The following is a 20,755-nucleotide window of genomic DNA, read 5'->3' on the forward strand; positions in this document are numbered from 1 at the left end:
AATTTTAGGGCTATTTGAAATTTTTGTTTTATTTGAAAGGAACGTCGTACGGGGCTTCGTAATTGCGCTATGCGCAATTTCTAAGATGTACACATTTCATAATAATTTGACTTCAACTACGTTTACGGGTGCAATAGGTCTACGGTCAAAGTAGGGTGACAGACGCACTAGGATCACGTACGCAATAGATATACGGGTTTGTACGGGGCTCAGTCGCAGCAGACGCTCCGACTGTTCTGATGGCTCGTTTTTTTCCCTACTTTGTGTTGGTAAAATCGAAAAAAAAAATGAAATCGAATAGAGCGAAAATCAATGGAATGAAAAGTGGAAAAATTTTATCTCAATTCTCAGAAGTAAATGCAAATGCTCGTGGCATTGCTTTTATTTTCCTACCTTATGCACTACCGTTGTCACAATTTATTCACATCAACGTATTTTTTAAACTCCATAATCGCTTTGGCATTACATTTCTTTACAGTTGCAAAAAAACAATCATCATTTCGAAATGGCTTCGACAAGCATCTTTTGTTTTACGAGGCTGATACAATTTGTGTCAAATAATGCTGCACTGAAAAACGTTATACATAAATCGACATACGAATATAACATTTTGTCATAAATATCGATTGAGATTGAATATGAATACAGTAACCCACCTGTGACCCAAATATCCTGATGGCTCATTAATTGAGTGCATACTACCACTAAAAAGCTTACGGAAAATTGTGTACACACCGCAAAGGAAATGCCAGGGAGGGGGTATATATGCATAAATATTGTTTACAGAGACGGAAATTCTAATATATTTTTGAGCCGACGAAAAAGGAAACAAACGACTTCCGAAAATCCGATAGTTACATGTTACATTACAGAAGTTAGTTTTCTGTGTAAATAGTTTATACTGGGTGCGATTTACGTGCGAACATTGGAAAAGTGTCACGGAATTATTCAATTAAACTTTTTTATAACATTAAATGACAGAGCGACGGAATTTTTTCGTTATGTTAAAAGGTTTACGTTTTCTCTATTGTACAGGACAAGGTATGTTTCACAATATTTCCAGCAAATTCAACAAACTGAGAAATTTTCACTTATGTGCGTATTCAATCGATTAAGATGGCTCGGTCATGTACAAAGGATGATCGAGGAACGTGTACCACTGAAACTGCTAAATACAGATCCCGATGGAAGGCGCAGACCAGGAATACCAAGAGCGAGATGGAAAGATGCAATTGAGTCTGATCTAAAAGTAAGAAGAGTGAGCGACTGGAGAACGTTGGCGCGGAATAGGTCCGATTGGAGAAGAGTGCTGGAAGAGGCCAAAACCAATAGTAGGTTGTAGTGCCCGCCTAAGTAAGTAAGTAAGCGTATGCCAACGTAGTACTTTGTTAGACTGCAAGTGTATTTGGGAAGTAAGATGTTTTTCCGAACTATTCAAACATTAGACAGATAAAGTAGCTAAGAATTTGAATGTAAATCGCACATAAAAAACTGAAGCTTCAAAGAGCATCGCGAAATACATCCCATTCATCTTATGTACAATAAAACAGAAAAATGCATTATTTCTCTTTCGCGTCACTCTGTGGAAGTAGTATCGTATACAGTATACATTAACGATGCAAGTATAGTTCAACATTGAACACAGGAATTTGTCACGTTATACCACGTTTTGCACACCAATTTACCTCAATATGTTCATGAAACACCTGATAATAAATAAATTCATTTCACATCGCTACAGGTATTTTACACCGAATGTTTCCACCTTGATAGCATCATTCGGACACACCGAAACTATATTTTCCTTTTCGTACAGAAAATTAGATGAATCGATAACGTTTGATGAAGTTAATTAAAAGGTTATAAAAAGTAATTTTTTTTTTCGTTTACCTGTATCGTTAGTGTACAGCAAATACTTATGTATCGTTCGTATCTATATCGTGTAAAAAAATAATAATAATTTGTGACACGAACCGAGGGTATTCTGTTGGTTTATATTCAACGAGTGACGTAATTTATTATTTATTACACCCCAATGTGTTCATAAAACACACAATTTAAAACTGAAACTGAACAGTAAAACCTTCTTCTGGGGTTCTTATAGTTTGTCCCATAAAAATCAAAATTAATTTGTTCACCAGCCAACTTTACAACTTTTCTATCTTCCTATTAATCATGGGTATTAATGTACTCGACTATAAGCGATTCCTTTGAATTGTTACTTTTTCAAGAAAGAAAGTGACTCTACACTCGCCGACGATAATATTGGTGAGTCAAGACAAACAGAATTTTCTCAAATATGATGTTAAAGCAGAAAATTTCTTAAACCAAACGAGAAGCATAATTTCCTTTTAATTCTTTCTAATTAAAAATTCATAACATGCACCTTGACGCTCCATTTTATTGAGGTTGTTAGATGTATGTTACATTAAATTACTTTTAACTTCAAAAGGGTACTCGGATCGTCGGAAATTAATGTTGAAATATGCTATACAAAGCTCGTGCAGATTAAAATTCCGCTTCTTGACGAATGTTAGAGAGTTTGAAACAAAGGGATTAAATTTTCGCTTTATAACAAAGCTGTGAGTTTATATTCATGTGCATTATTATAATTTCTTCACTAGAACTAGATCTTATACCCGTTGCTAAAGAACTATGGAATTAATTCTTTCTATTTCTAAACTAGCCCTTCTCTCGATTTTGTTTTGCTTTAAAAAGCTCCTATTTTTGTAAAACGGACCGTTTAAAGAAATAAAAAATATTTTCCCAACGCTAATGACACAAATATTTGTCTTTTTTTTAGTTTTGCCTGGTATCATCAACTCTAACTAAAGTGCTCTTATACAGCGAAAAGCACGTTTAAAAAAATGAAGTAAAAGATGTGAAATCCATCACTCTAAAATATTTAGATCAAATGAAGTAATAGATCCGACATTATAGCTGCGACAAGTATATCGCCGTCTCTGAATGGTGAATGTAGACAATTTGTTGCGAAATTAAACAATTCTAAGAGTGAACGACATCAGATATTTTCGAAGTTAAAGCGCACAACAATTGCGTCACCTCTGTGGGGTGATTTTTGTGGGATTTAATGTTGTGACGGCCCAGGTTTAGTGCTGTAGTTCCAGTCAATTTTAGATCAATTTCGGCTTTAGTTATTTCATAAATTTCGATTGGTCACAGACAACAATCACATCTGCAGCATAAATATCAAGTCTAACATTGGTGCAAAAGCCAGTCGGTATTTTACCGCTCTGTCGATAATTTACAGATTTTGTGGCGACATAAAAATTCTTTAATGCTCCAAAAAATGTTACCCAACAACAATCTTTGACGACTCAAATGAATCCAATCAATCAAGCGTGGTACATGATGCCCAACATACACAAAACAATATTAACGCCGTTATGGATATACACAACAGAAACGCTCGCAACGGCAAAATATTTACCATATAAAGCTATAAGAGACCTTTTAACGATGGTCTATTTATTATTCCTTCAATGTACACTTTATACGTTTTTTTCTTCTTTTTCTCATGCTATGAACAATAACCATATCGGGTAGTAATATTAAAAAGCCAACCGTTTTTATGAGCTTTCTTTTTTGCCTCATCAAGCTGTGTGTAAAAACCTCGGACTGATAAAAATGTTTTTATGGAAACGTGACATGCACTTTTTCCATATTTATTTTTAACTTCTTTTTTTACTGCTGCTGTAAATGAAGGTTATGCTATGGATTTTTACTGTCAAATATTTTCATATAATAATGATAGTATAGATGGACTTTGCTACCGAAATTGGATTTTTCAAAATTAGATTTATCTATACATGGGAACAATGCAAGCAATGTATCAGACAATAACAATATCTCAACTTCAATTACATTTTAGTACAACTAAAAACACGCAATGGAGGACAAATTGTCACATAATGATTGAAGCTCTTTAGTTTGATGGCAAAATAGTGTATACGATAAATTTCAGCACGAACAATTTGTTGTTTAAGTGCACGACAACGGAATAATGTAAAGTGTGTTCCTTTCGGTGGGTTTCGAAGAGTAAATTGATGTGGATAAAGAGATGTTTCACAGTAGAGGTAACAACAGTAAAAAAGCATTAATGTTGCGCAAACTTAAGCTTGAGTGATGAGGTTAACATTTCCATTTGATTTATTTTGGATTATGTCACAACCTTACACAGCTATCTGGGAGACTAATGCTTTCACAAAAGACTATTAGTTGCTTGTCGTAAACTTAATCAAACTTGGAAATTGAATGGTAAAAGCACATTCAGAGTTAAGAGTTTGGTTTCTTGTGCTTTTTGACGAGTGTAGAGTGCTTTCGGCTACAATTACATCAATAATATTTTTCTGGAATTTTCTTATGGACTGTGGATGTATGTTGAAAGTTGCTTATTCTCGCTTCTTCCCCTCAAGATATATCATACGACAGAATGATTAAAAAAATTTGTCGAATTATCTTGAACTTTCGCTTTTCTATTTAACTGGTATCTTCTCCAATCAAAATTTTTGTTTTTGAGGAAGTGTTTGCGATGGAAAAGCCGAATAAATCTGAGATTGCTTATTCATGATGCAGCTTGTTAATATGTTGATTAATTCTTAAAAAGTATTGAATAATATATCGAAAAACAAATGACGTAAAAGATTTTGCATCAAAAAATATGCTGGCCAAAGGTCTTCGATTGACAGGTGACAAATAGTAGTTTTTGTAGAGGTTCGCCATTTAATATTTTTAAAATCCCATAAAAATTTTGATTAAAATGAACGACTCAGTAGCCATATTTATGTTTCTAACAGTGCAGTGAAATATACACTGTCCTGTTTCAGTACTTTATTTAGGGTACCACTCATGCAAACAAAAGAAGTAACATATTTAAGTATCGTATTGGCGATACGTTTTCCGTTTGTAAAATGTTATTGAACAATTGTAGTTGGGGAGAGTCTGCACCACTTGGAACAGTTCAGGCATCCCTTGGTCTAAATCTGATTTTCTGGTCGAACATGAAATTTTTTTTGAATCTGAACTAACCCAACCTCAAATTGTCTGAAATCTGAAATTCGTTGAAATTCAGATGAGCCAGGATCTATTTCAGGTGTTGCTGAAATAATCCCAGACCAGATTTACCTTAAATTTGAGTTTATTTACTAAATTCATTCAGGTATAAAATTTCAATTTAGGTTTAGTTCTAAAGAGACAAAGATAATCCGAGCTTCAGGTTTCAGGTCGGCCTAGCCTGTTGCGAGCCTCTGGAGTAGTACTTGCGAAGATCAAAAAAGTAAAATTTTGACTTGAACTGACACTAAAATCTGTCTTTCACGTATACGATTTTTTTTTAGAAATTACTAAGCTTCGTTGATTAGTAGAAGAGAGTCTATAACTTGCGACAGAATGTTTGTATCGTTTTTTTAAAACTTCATCTAAGTTGATAGCACAAAGACCTTCCGTTCGTACAGGCGGGAAGGCGTAACAGAAGTTGCAAAACATCTCTTAAAGAGACGGCTTTATTCCATTATAAACTTCAACTCTTATCTCAATATAACAAATAAAAATAATTTACCAAATGTATCAACGCCCTTGCTCCCTTTGAACAAAAAACCAACTTTTCTTTCGTTCATCATATTTTTCTGTAATGATAATGCAAACTCTTGTCTTAAATTTTCGTCTTTCATGTCTGTTTCTATTGTGAGATAATAATGCTCGCACAAGTATCAAAAAAGGACGTAATTTCAGCATAATAAAAAGAAACTCCTGAAAGCTTCTTCAACAGATAATCTGTCTCAGATGATATTTAAGGGATTCCATTTTTTCTTCCTTCCAGCAAATTATTTAAGAAAATTATTTTCAAACTTGAATGCCATTTAAATTCATTTTTTTTATACTTTATGCAAAGCTTCGTAACATTTATTTAGTTGGTTCATTGGTATAGATGTCGTCGCTGCTTTTTGGAATTTCATTTCATTTATCTTCACCGTAAAAAGAGTAAAATATTCCGAAAATTTATTCATGAACTCTTTAAGTCAACTTCTTACTCACGATGCGGTATCATGTGCTCCACCAATGCGAAATAAGAAATTGAGAATTCACTTTGTGTAAATGTGTGGTGTGTGTATTTGCGGTACTCATTTATAGATAGATAGATGTACACTATATATCGTATATGTAATCTCCTAACAAAATGCGATTCAAGGAGATAAACGAATCAGGCCAAAAATCCACCACATATTAGTTTTTGTTCAACTATATAACGAATAAACGATCCTTATGAGGGATTACGAAGGGATTCACGCTTACTATAAGACTTTTATATTTATAAGTGAATGATGTAACGTTTTCTTTTTCAGATTAACTGAAACGAGTGACATATAAGACAAAATGTATTAGATTTCACGGTGATTCCAGAGATTGAAGCTGTAATTGGTTTCGTAATTGGTAATACTGCATGTGGGCTTATTTCAGAAAAAAAAAGTTTAGTTAAGAAACTAGCCAACAAGTTTCAATCAAATTGTGAAAAGGATATGTTTGAATCAAAAATGAAAAGTTCATTTCTTTAAAAAAAAAACTTTTGGGACTTAGGGTTAAAAGTTCATTGTGAAATAAGAAATCAACAGGGGAGTACAATTTTTTTAAGAAATATTTTTTCACAAGACGGTGAAAACTTATACCTTTCGGGCTGGGAGCTCAATAGGAGAGAAACGAATATGCTTTTAAGAAATCGCGGGACTAACTCGATATTTGTCCCTGTAGAAATTCCAAGAATTTTTTTAAACTTTAATTCGTATTTAATTGCTTCATGCCCTTGTCTACCAGTTGTTGTTTTGCAAAACGCTTCTTGGAATTCCTTAATAAATTTCATGGAATCAAATCAGATGAGTATCTGTTTGCTGCATCAAATAAATTTTTGGTGTTGCTGTTATATTCGTTTCTATGTACAACTCAAGCACTGAAGCTACAGCACCAAACTCCCTTTTTATCTTAACATGTCTATAAAGAGACTCTAATAATGAAATTCATTTTTTTTTTATCAATAGCAGAAACTTACAGAAAACATATTGTGCTGAATTTGAATTTTATTATCATTATTTTAGAGCGATGCTACACGCTTTTAGCAGCAGGGGTTCATGAAATGGGATCGTCACCACTTCCGTGATGCGTGCGTCAGATAGTACACAGCGACATACAAAATATGTAAATAATGTTGTTTAATACAATTTCTACATATAATCGAATGTTTTCAGCTAGAACCTACAGACACGGGTAGTAAAAACACTTTTTAGGTTGCTGGCAATATAATCGAAAATAGAAAAATATTTTTTTTATTAAACAGAGTGTTTCTATTGATTAAACGCTTGCGTATTTTTCCGCTTTTCCTTATGTTTCCAGTTTCAGCATAATAAATTATGATGCTGGTATACGTAACTTTATCTATCGTTTCGTACGAATTTCCGTACCGATTTTCCGGTCGTTCTATAGTTCACATGGTTCAAGTTTTTAATCGCGCAATGGCACCCCAATTTTGCACACAATAATTAATGGTCGTACAAGATTAAGAGTTTTGTCCATATAAGCGAACGCAAGTCATTGGAAAATTCGATACAAAGGCAATCCGAATTAAAATTGCTGAAGACTGCTAAAATGTAATCATTGTTCCGGTAAAAATTATTTTAATTGAAAAAAAGCTCGTGTATCTAGTCTGAAGTAGTCTTTAAAACACGATAAGTGACGAGACCTCAACAGTTTCAACTGGGTCTGACAAAATTTGTGAATTGAGATCCGGATTTAGTCTTCCAGCAATTTCTATAGAAAATTGATGGAAACGAATTGAACGTTCAGTTCAACTCAGTTCTATTGAAAATAGATTGCTGAGCTCTAAAACTGTCTAAAACAATTATAGTCCACTATTTCAACTTTCAGTAAGTGTTGTATCTGTAAGACAAAAATTGCGAATGAAATTTGAAATTAAAATTTATCATTCAAATGTATCGTCTGACAAGGTGAAAAATAGAAAATTTGATCTTAACACATTTCACATTTATATAAGTTTTCGCCGTTCATATTTATCCAGAACGCTCTACAAATACCTGTTATCATCTGTTATCGACAACGACAGCAAGAATAAACGACAAGCTCTGGCTAATGTGGTCTTATATAGCAAAAAGCATGTTCGAAACAAATGAAGTAAAAGATTTCTGAAATCAATCTCTGAAAATCTGGCAAAGGCTGATAAACTCGGGAATACGAATACGAGGTAGTCTTGAGTTTTGTGTGATATGCGAGCATTACGGGAAAATGTTGAGATGTTGGAAAATCTAGAGTTCTGTTACCTTCACGCACATCTTTTGCCATCTATTTCCACCGAAGACAAAGGCTGTACTTTTTTAACGTTGTTTTGCCCTCTTTGTTATCGGCAAATCGCATTGCAATTCAATCGAAAAGTCCTGACGTAAAAAAGTCATCATTCATTCAACTGTAATGTACAATGGCAATTCATTGTTTCAATTAATTTGAACTTTTCATTAAAAATCCATATGAAAACCAAAAAATTTTTGATTCATTTCCACGTCCATTGTTTCCGGAGAAAACATATATTCTGCTTATTTAAAAATTTGCAATGGAAAAAATACGAGAACCGAATTTCATGTGTACATAGACAAAATACCTCATACCTCCATATAAAAAGTAATAAACAATTTATACAGCGAACAATTTTACCACACAACCGAATTATGAATTGATAATGCAAACAACAACGGTATGGAAATTATATTTTCTGGATAATTTTGATTTATGGATTTTCGCTGGATGTAGGAGCAGGATGCAGGATGTAGGTATATGTTAGACGTCTTCATAATAAATTTATATTGAAAAGAAAAAAATGTGTTCCCAGCCAAAATAAATTGTTATTTATGAGTAGCAAAGTAAAAGTACATGGAAACATTTACTTCACCAATCACAACTGCATTTATATACGTAGTATATGTGCATTTTCTGTAAAAATCCATTTTCTTTCAGAACTTATCAAAATAAATATTTTTAAACTTCAAATTCAACTTCGTAGTTTCGTAAAAACTTAAAGTCGCTCGCTCTCACTAACGTAATTTTCTATTATTTTTTACGAAAAGACAACATCGCGGAAAAAGGTAGGTACCCTTGGCAGAGTAAATAATATGGGAAAATGATATAAATTTAAAGTGAATTTTGTGTATCTTTCGGTTATACTTTGTGGAACAATTCAATTTACTGAGTGGAAAGAAAAACATATTTCAGCGACATTGATGAAATTTCTAGCGCACAAACATTGAAGGATGTTGAAATGTACCGAAAGCAATCAAAGTTCCAAAGTGCCGCTAGTGTTTGATGCCAAAGCGGCTAATTTAAAGAGAATTCGAATTGTAGAAAGAAAATTCGAAAACATTTTTTGATCACTTGGGACTTCCACCCGCATAAGCGTTGAACAAATTTGAGAAGAGAAAAATCTCGCAGATTATCAGACTTGTGAAGACTTGCGTCACATAAAAGTTACTAGACTGACTTCTGATGTTGTATTACATTTTCAGAAATTGATATACAAAAGCAAATGCAATAAGTTTGCGAACTGCTTTTTGGTAATACGTAAGGCATGTCCCATCTTGAAATCATTTTGAATAAAGTTGTTGAAACTTTATACGAAAAGATAAATGTAAAGATTTGTATAGTCCCGTACGGAGTAGTCGGACTTGTGTGTTTCCTCTTCAATTGGGACAGTGTACCAAAAACTTTATTTGATATTTTAAGAAATTATTCAAGGAAGCGGTTAGATGTGATAAAGGTGAAGACGACAAATGGTTAGTTATCTGTTGTGGATAGTCATTCCCTTAAATGCGAGAATGTCTGTTAAAATCAACGAAGTAAAAGATTTGTAAGCACAGGCCAGTACTTGCAACAGAAGAAGTGACAGATTTGAAGATAACAGCTTGATACGCTAGCTGTTTCTGAAAGGTTGTTGAGTAGAGTAGAATCATTTAAAATTAAACGAAACTTTTGATATGTATCTACCTGTGGATGTGCATTCATTGCAAAGAGGATTGGAAATATGTACTGTATTTATAACAAGTCGCCTGCAGTCAAAGCTTACATTAAATTTTTTTGTATGCACAAAGCGTGTATCATAGAGAAAGCGTATGTTTTTAAACATATATATATATGAAATGAATGAACTTAAATGTGCAATTCAGTTCTTTTTCGAGCTAAAACTTTCAGAACTACAAACAAGTAAACATCATTTGCCAACCATATAACACTTTATGTTTCATTAAAACTTTTTACCATTCAGATAAACAAATCATCATAGCGTATGCAAAGAGATTTGACTGTACAATTCAAGGTCAAAGTCTGGCTTTCTAAACTCGAAAAAAACTTTTGCACTCACTTTGTAAAGTAGAGGTTTTTTTTTGTATGTCTTTTAGTCGCTCATTAGTGTAATATCGTCGGAATATTTTTTCTAATGCTCGCTTTTCAACTATTAGCCACAGGATGGTTAACCGTTTCTAATCGTAAACTTCGACAATATTTTATGGTATAGGTACTCATCAAAATAAAAATTTTAAACCAGTACTATAGGTAAACTACTATTGTTGTACTTTGGCAACGCACTTCAAGCAAAAGTGATCATAGTCGACAGCTGCCAAACAGAGTACTTAGTGAATACAACTGGTAATCAAAGACCGGTAATGGCTATTACCGTTTTACCAGTAAATAAAATTTTGACCACTGGTTTTACCGTAGGACATTATCACTTTTTACGTGTTACGGCATGTTTCATTTTCATTTACATTGCCTAATCACGTAAAGCATTACTTACGAGGTTCCAAGTTGTTATTTGACAAGTGGGGAATACAGCCCTCCCCTTCGGGTCGGGCTGTAACACCCCACTTATCAAATACACAACTTGGAACCTCGGAAGTAATATACTATTAACGTGTACCACTCGGTACGTTGAATTTACATCACTGATTCATCGCTGTGTAAATAATCGCTGCGCTCCGCCCGCAAACTTTTGCGCTTAATGTAAATGGCCATTTACATGGTCTATGATTTTGAATTTGAATTTGAATTTGAATATGATGTAATCTACTAATAAATGATTTCACTTACAAAATTACTCGAGATTACTTTTTCAGCATATTAATAGTATGTTACGTCACTGTATGTAAATATTTGTTTAGGCAAGTGTGAGGTTTGCGGAACGAGCCGAAGGTGAGTGGAGTAATCACACATGCCTAAACAAGCATTTACAAGCAGTGACGTAACACATTTTACATGTTTGTGGACGGTAAGTGCATTTTCCCTGTCACAAACAGTGATGTAAAGTGCACTTTAACGTGCATAAGCATGTAAATGAAATTTACTATGCTGGTGCATGTAATAAGGCTGTTACATGTATAGGCAATAACCTCTACATCACTCGCATAGTAAAACGTCGTACTACACACGGAAAATAAAGTTATATCTCGTATCACGATGAGTAAAAGTACCTCGGGCTGCCGCCCTCGGATACTTTTTCTCATCTGGATACGAGATATCACTTTACTTCCCTTGCATAGTAATGTACTATTACATGTTAGGTGTTTCGATGATTTACATGCTATGCGCTATCATTTACATGCGCTGGTCGGAAATTTTTCGATAATTTTGTTTATGATTTCACTTCACACAAACCACGATATAAATTAGAATTTACACAGGCGGAACTATTTTTTTTGGTGCACATGCCATCGATACAATTAAGAAAACACTAAAATCACCACTGAATTTATAATTTGAAACAAAAAAATCAAAAAATTTTCACTGAAACTGAGAATGACAACAACAAAGAAGTCAAATAAATATCGCCGAAATGGCAGGCACGATAGGGATGGGAGGCGTTCAAAATTATCGATAATATCAATCGAAAGAAATTATCGATAATCGATTAATCATATCGTTATCGATAATTTAATAATTATCGATAATTATCAAAATATCAAAATGCGATAATTATCAAAATATCGATATTTTGATATTTATCTGAAAATTCATGATAATATACCGATATATCGGAATATATCGATAAATATCGGATTTTCGGACCGAAATATCGATATATCGAATTATCGATATCTTGATAATTATCAAAATATCAATAATTATCGATTATCGATATTTTTTTGATAATTTTCGATAAAAAAAGTCGATAATTATCGATTATCGATAATTGATAATTATCGATAATCATTTTCATTATCGCCCATGCCTAGGCACGACCGATGCCTACTAAATGAAAATGAAATTTTAGTGCAAAATGTTTAGAAGTAGAAATGTCACGAAATGCTATTTTTATGAAATTTTTTTTCGTAGTTTTCATCTTAGACAATGTAAATACAACACTCACGATGGCTACACATTAAAGAACAGTACAGAAGAGCCTATGTGAATGAATAATACATGTGTACGAAATTAGGCGGTTTGCCGACGGCTTTCACGTCACAAACATCGCACACATGTATTACTCATTTACATAGGCTCTGCTGTAATCTACTATTGCTGAAAACTATTGAAAGCTCACATAGTCTACGAAATGGATATCAAGCCCACCCAGAGTCTTCAAGGAAGGCAAATTGAAACATAAGGGATAAACCATTATGCTTCGTAAAGTTCGTAACTACAGCAATTTCGTTGACTTTTGACATTTCTCCCATATATTATGTCAAAAGTTTACGATTTACGAAATCACCATACTCACGAGTTTTACGAACCATAATGGTTTACCCACTTGCATTTTGTATGTCATTTTTGTTGTGACACGAGATTTCGTGAAGAAACTCGTAAATTCAGTCCCTATCTTTTCGATAAAAAAATCTTCATCGTTAAATTGGAGTGAAAAAACGTGAGCTGTATTTTTTAAACTGATCAACATTTTCAAGTAAAATTTTGTAAACAAAATCATTTTTTAGGTTTGAATATTAAGTAGGTTGGCAACGCACTCCAAGCAAAAGTGCTTCGAGTGACAACTGCCAAATAGAGTACTATTTTGTATGAAATTTTATCCCCACTCTTTTTACAGTGTACAATTTAGTATGGAGCACTGTCAAGTTTCAGTGTACGTTGTGCGTTTCAGAAGTGTGTGAGGTTGGTCATAAAGCTGATTAAGCTTAAGAAAAAAAAATTCTTGGGTTTTGTCATTATAAAATGAGAGCAAAATAAAATGATCGGGTCTGGTTTTGACAATAGGAAATTCAATTGTCAAAAACCAGACTCGATCATTTTATTTTGCTTTTACCTTAAAATTGGACTTATTGGGAGATTTGTATGCAATATAGATTACCGGTAATTTACTGCTAAATTTAATCAAATATTTCGGTAATACCGTCTACCGTTTTTTGAAAAAGAAATGGTAATTGCATTCACTGCGTACTATTCATTATGAAATGGTTTTTCAAAGTGTTTTACAGTTATATGACACACTGTCAATCTTTAGTACTCTATTTAGAGTGCCACTGCTGATGACTTTCTGTACGCACTTTCTTTGAAATTATATGTTCTGACTTGTGTGACTATAACCCCTGTTTCGGCTCCTCCACAAGTCAAAACGCGAACCCCCGCGAACAAAAGAAATTTCCGATCATGCACAATACACATAATGTACTATTACATCTAGCAATCCAAAGCAAATTCATGTAAATAGCCAAATGCTGACACACGATTTCCTCGAGTAAATACCCCCTCTATAGAGACTTGGCTGCCGTTTTGTAAACAAAAGATATTTTTGGAGCATTTTGTCAAAGACCATTTGAACTTCTCAAGTAGACGGTGAATAATTATCATAATTGCACGGTTTACATTCCAATTCGATGGTTCCAAAAATAAACTAAATACTTCGATGTAATTGAAACTGAAAAAGTCTCCTCAGGCGAGTTCTTGAATAGATCAAATTTTCCCATTGAAAAATTGACAAAAATCTGAAACTAAACAGCAAAATCTGACTCCGAATTACTGTACATTCATCAGAAAGGAAGTTGTCGTGGGTTGAATACAATAAAAACAGAATACAGTCTGCGACAGAGAAAAAAAGGAAGATTTGGACAAGCAAGTCACGTCCTATAATATTTACACCCACACTTGTAATATGTACATCTTGCGCCAGTTTATATGAGTAGTGTTTTTTCTTGGATGGTTTAGCCTGTGTAGTATATCCATTACTAAGATGAATTTATTTTTATTAAATATGGAATGCTGCACATACATATACACTGCTAAACGTACCTTTTCTTTCTCTTTGATATGTTTGTGATTTAAAAATAAACACAAAGCCAGCAAAAGTCTTTGTCGGTCTTTTGCTCCTTTGTTGTCCGAAATAGGAAAAGTCTTGATATAATACGGTATAGGTAAAATGGCTAGGACAAAGGACATGCTCCGGATGTATAACGCAGGCTTATGCTGCTCGTTTAAACTTCTTTTTTCTTTCTTTAAAGGGTCTATATGTTGACAGCATAATTACGCTGTTGATAGACAAAGAATAGATTTATCTTATTAGCGCCCAAAACTAGGGCGTTCTGGTGCTACAATTGACCTGAAAGCCAGTCCCGAACTTTTATCGTTCATTTTTACATACCATAACCATACGTAACTTTATAACTCCGAAGTAATAAGGTTCTAGAGAAGGTTTTATGGAGCATAAAGAAATGAACGGTTTAACTACCGTCTATCAAATGCCCTTAAGTTGTCTGAATAATGGTTCAACGGCTGAGTACATAAGAAGGCAGAGATAGTGAAGTTTGTTCTATTTAAGCATATACACTACAATACAACGTAAGTGCACCAGACAAAATTAATTCTTATCTGAGCACAACAACACTTTCCTCTCGACTTTTCCATAAATTCAATGCATTATTGTGTTTGGCATTTTGACTCTATTTTTTACGTGTGTGATGTGTAGTCAAGCTAAAGCAATACAAATAGAGAATGGAAAATTGCTTCGCTCAGTCGGTAAATATTTGCAGCACGTAGTTAAGTACATTTGATTGGGTGTTACACATGTCAGGGGTAAAATCCTTAGAAATATATTTTAGTTCTAAGCACAGACGGAGGAAAACGAAATTGTGTTTTTTTTTTTTTGAGAAAAACAGCTTAGACCGCAAGTCTTAATGAACGAAAGACCAAAAGATTCTGTGTATCCTTTCCGCCTTACACATCGAGCACATCCAGTTGATAGTGTCTTTTGCGGAATGCCATAAAAAGCGATAAATAAATTACAGCGAAACTGAAAGCACATGAAATATGTTCGAAAATTGGTAATACATTATTTTACGAGCGAATGGTCGTTTATTATCTTACTGAAACTGTCAAGAGCTCATTGGATAAAATATCATCTAAATGTTTATGATAAAAGCGGATGGATATTTGGGTAATGACGGGTAATTTATTAGTTCTCACGTGATATTCTAGTGATTATGCCAAAGATAAAATCGGATGGATAATGATTATAAATGTAAATGAGAAAAAGGTTCACTTAGCGCAGAGTATTTTTTGATTAAAATTTTGAGTATACCGACGTTACTTCAGAAGATAATAATTGTATATAGTCGGCTCTTTTGGAAGCATTTTGTGTGTTCAATGAACACTTTTAGTACAGTGTCATCCTGTACATTTTTCACCACCTGTCACTACAATTCTAAGAAGATCTCACTCCCCCCATGATCTTGCAGACGCATACCAACAAATTATGGTCATAAATTTCCTCTCTTTCTATCTTTAATTTCATATTGCAACGAAAAATTGTTGTTGAATAAAAAGCCAATTCTTCGTTCCACGCAATTTCCCTAACTTCCTGTTACTCCTGTTACACCTTGGAAAAGATCTGAAGCACAAACTACAAATTAATTTAATTTTACCGATCTACGAAACACTTTCAACAGAACGTTTCTGTTAATTACGCTTCCAACAAATGCCGTCTGACTCGAATATAACTTACATCCGTTCACCACCAAATCCACTAAACTAGCGAAAACAACCATTCATAGAATATTTGAATGGTACATACCAACTTAAATATGTGTGCATCAACATCATAAATTTGCCCTATAATTTTCCACACATGAGAACCAATGAAGCAAGTTTGTACATAACAATATGTTGTGAATATGTGTAAAGTAGGAGCGGTTGGTAGAACTAAGATTACACGTTGAATCATAATGGATGAATCATTATAGTTGAATACTTTTGGCTGTAAATGTCCAATGTCCGAGCTTTGGTGTTCGTTTCGAAAAACGTGAAATATGTACAAAGTTTTGAGGTGTGTGCAACGATAGTGTAATGTATGGTGCCCCTACCAAAATTATATATTGTATACATGGGCAAAAAGCAAAGTTAACACAATTTGGATACCGTGGGGAATCTAATTTAAATTTTATCGTAGCATCGGTGAATATACTTTCGAGTAAATTCAAGTGACCCAATTCACAATACACACCACAACAAGCGTATTCCTCAAGCTTTCCATTTCGTTGAAGAAAAAAAAAATGCAACTCAAGGCGTCGTACAAGAAAAACTGGTAGACAAGAAAAACGAATTTATCGTTGCGAGACCAATGTAGAATTCGCATTGCAGTGAATTTTTCGTTTTCATCAAAGCAAATTTTTTAATGTCAAAGTTTATTCGTATTCCTGAGTGTACTGGATAGTCCTTCAATTGTCTCTCTTCCTTACGAAGGATTTAACCTTTTATTTAATCATTGAAAATGTCTATCCGTAGAATAACTCAAAGTGAAAAAAAAACTGTAAATTGAATGATCCAAACATTCCTCTATTTGTAAGAAGAAAAAGGATGATGAAACATCCTACAGATAAATAATTGATGATGACATCATTCCGTTTTAAATTTTCATGTTTTTGTTCTTATCCATTAAATGTGCAAATGAAACGGAATGGTTTGTTAGAAAATAAATTATTATCCGTCGAACACATTACGATGAAAACAATCCTTTCTGAATAACACTCAACCCCTTTTGTTAACAATTCTTGCACTTTTCCCATTCAATTTACAAATGAAAAAGCTTTGCTTACACAAAACTGAAAAAAGAAACTAGCACAACACTAACCCGAATACTATTTAGGTGGTGTGAACGGACACGAGGATGTTGGTACATCCTGTACACCGATTATTTTCACATTTTCCGAATCAATTATTATCACCGATTAATTAACACACGTAAAATTCGTTATTTGATTGACAAATGACGTGACTTTCAAGGTTTTCGACTTTAGGTCTAGGTCATCATAACGACGATGAGTGTGTTTTCTTTTGATATAACTTGAAAACTGGCAGTACTAACTGGTTAAAGCTTTTGACAGTCGCATTATATGGTATCAAGTTTATGCGGCTTACGGTTGTGTTGGTTAGAATTTTGCGAAAAGCTTTTTTCGCATTTAAGCTTGTGTGTCGGATGCTTTAATGTGTTTGAAAATTGTGAGGGTGTGTTTGTGTGTTACTTGAAGCGCTTGTATTTGTTTGAACGATAAAAAAGCGTTTTGTGATCACACGTAAGCCACACTTTGAATTCAATATCCTAATGGGAAACTCGTATTATAAGCCTTTGGGTTTTGTAGTAAAGTGAAAGTTCGGATTTACAGAACTATACCTCTTGTTATACAGGAATTTTTATTGGTGTTGTCATAGAAATCATGTTTTCAATTGTGAAACATGCTCTAACATGGTATAATGCGATGTTCGACTCGATTGGGAATCGTTTGCACGTGTCATTTTCTTATGTAAGAGGAGCACATTTACTTGAAACGTATACTTACTGAAAACAGTGTTTTGGAACCATCATTTTCATTAAAAAATGCAACATGAGACAGGTTTAGCATCATAAAATGACAAGTTAAATCCAACTGTCGGCATTTCATCGAAAGCTTATTAACAAGTTCATGTTACTTTGCGACAAAGACAACTCGGTAACCATAACACCATCGATATATTCAAAAATATAAACATTCGAAAAAGCCTATTTTCTGTATGACAAGTGACAAGTTATATTCGAAAAGCTCACCCAAACGCTTTTTGTTTCGCTAATAATATAATTGTCCTTTAAATTTTGTAGCGAAATTTAGAAAATTTTTACAGAGCACTCTCTGTACTTGACTAGACGAACGAAAATGTTATATTATTGCCGCTGCTATTAGAACATTTTTGAGCGGGATTAATTGAGAGAGAGGTTCTTTGGGTGTAATTCACTTTTTTTTTTGCTGTAAAATTTATTGGCATTAACAAGCATATAAGTACTTGTTGCTTAAAAGTGTGGGTATAGTAATGAATTGGGATTTATGTAGCGTGTTTTCCATCCAACGAAAAACTTTCGCATTAAGCGCATTCATAAAACTTAATGTAGCCATCAGGTTTTCTTTCGGATTATTTTGCTGCGGGCTAATTTTACCGAAATTACAAAAAGTTAATTCTTTCTTAAATTTTATGAAGCCTTTATGCTTGCCGTGTGTGTGTTTATGCTAGAAGGTAAATTTTACCCAATAAGATTTTATTTATTGGCGAGTGATGGCATGGTATTCTCTTCATGCGTTTTATGTCGTAAATTGTACTTATAAAATGTATTTTAACTAAAATCTTCATTGTATACATTAGCATAAACCTCACATAATTTGTAATAAGTGCTGCCCATGCTGCATTTGATTAGAGTAATAATTCTTTCCAGATACAGTCGGAGAAATATAGATTTCAGGCTTTTTAGAGATGTCATCATTTCTCTTATTCTCTCAATTGCCATTCGAAATAACATGCGAAATGAGAGAATACAGAAAAACGATGAAAACAATGATGTGTCTCTTAAAATCGCGAAATCTATCTTTCTTCGACTGCAGATTTTACTGCAGACACTTTTTAAATCTTTCATTATGTGACACAAATGGGCATACCAAAGCACCTAGCAGAGTGGTAGAGTATTTCCTATGTCAAATAGAGTAGTTTTTACTTTAACCGCATTATCTCTTTTCTATTATTATGCTTGGTGGTTGGTGTTATGGTACATCTGTCTCCATCGAGTACAATTAAATGCTTCATGCATCACAGTGTACAAACATAATAATTATTTAATTACGCATACCTTTACGAGTGCTTTTGATTCCTAGAAAGCGTATAATTTTAACCTACTTTATAATCAATTTATTTCAGATATCATCAATGACAATATAAAACAAACAGACTGAAAGGGTGAAGTTAACTCGGCATAAATTTTTAAATTATCGACAAATTCAACGTGATTAGTGCTTCTGGTTCGAGTATGTTTAATTGAAAATATAGTGACTAATCAAGGCAGCTCTATCTGCCTCGGATTGATGCAATAACCTTTAATTGAATGTTAGAATGGGAATGGTCTCATCAATGTATGTGTCGTCAATGAGCGTACATTAGATGGGTAATACAATTTTTTTTAATTGCATTCCTTTTTTAGTACACTTTATGGATATTCACCAGAGTGAATGTATTTCAGCAGAAAATAGAGCACAAAGAATGAAGTAGATGTGGCCACATTTTTTTGTAGTATTTCATTCTCTGTAGCTTATTTTCATGTGAAGCAACTTCACTTTTGTCATTAAAGCGGAAACATCATAAAAGTTAAGTTGGATCACTTTTGTGACAAAATGTACTAAAAGATAATAGATTACGGGAAAACGATATTATAATTTTCCCTTTATTTCTAAACATTGTTTTATACTCAGAACACTCAGAACTACTTGACAACAACGTTTTCCTTGTATCAGAAATTGTGGCACTACCTTGCATTTAAGTTTAGCCACAAATTAAATGCACATTTTTTATATGAAAATTCGACCATACATTCCAAAACCAGCTACAAATATTTTGTATACAATTTAAATTTTTCAATGTTTTAGATGTTGCTAAAAATGTCTATTGGTTCGTGGTAAATCACGAAAAATCGTCTTTTTGACCTTGTCATATACGGCTATTCGCCTGTTATCGATAACGATGACAAAAATAATGACTTGGCTCTGAGTAAAATGTATGTTAAAAAAATTTAAGTACAAGATTTAAAATCAACAAATTAATAGTATTTTACATGACTAGGGATAAAAAGATGAAAAGTAGAGTTTTCGTGTGAATTTTGTTGATCCGAGGCGAAGCCGAGGTCAACAAACACACGAAAACGAGATTTTTCATTTTTATCTTGAGTTATGTAATGGATTTTATCACATACTCGTGGTATTCGGATGTCAAAATACTTAACTAGAAGAATAATTCAAAAATTACACTTCACGACTATGTAGTTGTCTCGTTTTCGCTTATGTAATAAAATAGAGTACACACCTGTCACTATCAGTCTCGGCAAGCCTCGACTTCTTCGTGATGTTTAATATATATTACATGCTGGGAGAGTCGAAAGAAGTGCTTGAAACATTAAAAGTACGATTTTCGACTCATGTAGCATTTAAAACTACGTTATACAATTCAGTGATGATATTTGTAACTTACACAGCCTGTGTGCAATGTCGTATGAACGCATGTGCGATGCAGTATTTGCAATGGGTTTTATCGCACTAGTGCGATAAAAGCCACGAGTTACTGAAGTCACACTAAGATTATCTTCTGTATTTATGTGATTTTCACGATCTGACATCTCGTGCGATAATATACCTTCATACGATTCTTGTTGCATAAATAACATGTAATATGTTGCATTGACTATTATTTA

General features: G+C 33.5%; 1 protein-coding gene and 1 long non-coding RNA gene across 8 annotated transcripts in view; one reads left to right on the forward strand and one right to left on the reverse strand.

Moving 5' to 3' along the window:
• Positions 1 to 17,333, reverse strand: part of LOC119080299 (potassium channel subfamily T member 2) — a 152,731-nt gene extending 135,398 nt beyond the window's left edge. For all 7 annotated transcript variants that reach the window (XM_037188577.1, XM_037188578.1, XM_037188575.1 and 4 more), the window contains exon 1: positions 17,132 to 17,333. The gene's annotated coding sequence lies outside the window, so the exon portion shown is untranslated. The remainder of the gene's footprint in view (positions 1 to 17,131) is intronic.
• Positions 7,690 to 18,906, forward strand: LOC119080306. Its single transcript, XR_005088310.1, has 3 exons — positions 7,690 to 7,700; positions 8,888 to 8,895; positions 18,740 to 18,906. It is a non-coding gene; the product is annotated as an uncharacterized LOC119080306 (long non-coding RNA).
• Positions 18,907 to 20,755: the final 1,849 nt, after the last annotated feature.

The sequence above is a fragment of the Bradysia coprophila genome, unplaced genomic scaffold (assembly GCF_014529535.1).
Source record: "Bradysia coprophila strain Holo2 unplaced genomic scaffold, BU_Bcop_v1 contig_350, whole genome shotgun sequence".
Lineage (NCBI taxonomy): Eukaryota > Metazoa > Arthropoda > Insecta > Diptera > Sciaridae > Bradysia > Bradysia coprophila.